The sequence below is a fragment of the Seriola lalandi genome, unplaced genomic scaffold (assembly GCF_002814215.2).
Source record: "Seriola lalandi dorsalis isolate HSWRI2012SDOR001 ecotype SW California unplaced genomic scaffold, Sedor1 jcf7180002054303, whole genome shotgun sequence".
NCBI classification, from domain to species: domain Eukaryota; kingdom Metazoa; phylum Chordata; class Actinopteri; order Carangiformes; family Carangidae; genus Seriola; species Seriola lalandi.
In genome coordinates this window covers 242,591-243,488 of record NW_019524856.1, presented here as the reverse complement: position 1 = coordinate 243,488, position 898 = coordinate 242,591, and positions in this window count along the sequence as shown.

Here is an 898-nt window from a genome sequence, read left to right as displayed (position 1 = left end):
TCGTTTCATATGCTGAACTTTGTGACTGATGCTGCTCACAATCATGAGTGTGGACTCTCCCTGCGCCTGAGCAGCTGCAGGCCGTATAGATTTATCTGCACTTCACAGAGGGAGAGAGGAGAAGCCTGTGAATAACCCACAGCAGCTGGAGGGGCTCATGCTGGGTGCTTTTATTTTTTTCACTTTTGTTTTGAAGTTGTGGCGCAGGGTCCATGTGAACAAACATTCACATCCTGCTTTCATCCTGCAGCTTTCCTCACTTTCGGCATCTTGTTGCCTGTTTTATTCATTAATTAATTAATTTATTAATTTATTTATTTATTTATCAATCTATTTATTTAGCTACTTATATTGTTTTCTTCCTAAAATTTAAGACACCAAAATCAGTTAAAAGAAAAAATAAATGTGATGTGTTCACTGTTAGCTCAAATCTTGAGAAATTTACAATTTTTTCTGTAATTTGATCAGAAAATCGATCAATAGTTTGTTTTATCTCGATCTCTGCATCTGGGTTATGTTCATTTTTAATTTTTAAGTTTTAGCCCTAACTAGAAACAATGTGTACTTTATAAATATGCAGCCTATTACAGCTGCAGTGATTGATTGGTTGGTTGATTGACGGTCAACTGACAGAAAATTAATTGTCATTCTGATGATTAATTGTTTGAGTTATTATTTCAAGCAACAATACGAAACATTTCGACACCCTCTTAAAATAATGGCCTAAGTCATTTTTTCAGGTTTTTCAGGAAACACAAAAAACTCAACAAAAGAGTCACACTTTTGACATAGGCCATTATACAACCGGGGGTAGAATTGCATGTTCCCCTCAACTGAGGATTCAGGCGATTTTACCAGAGGTGGCCAGCATCATGAGGGGGTGATTTAGGCAAAAAAA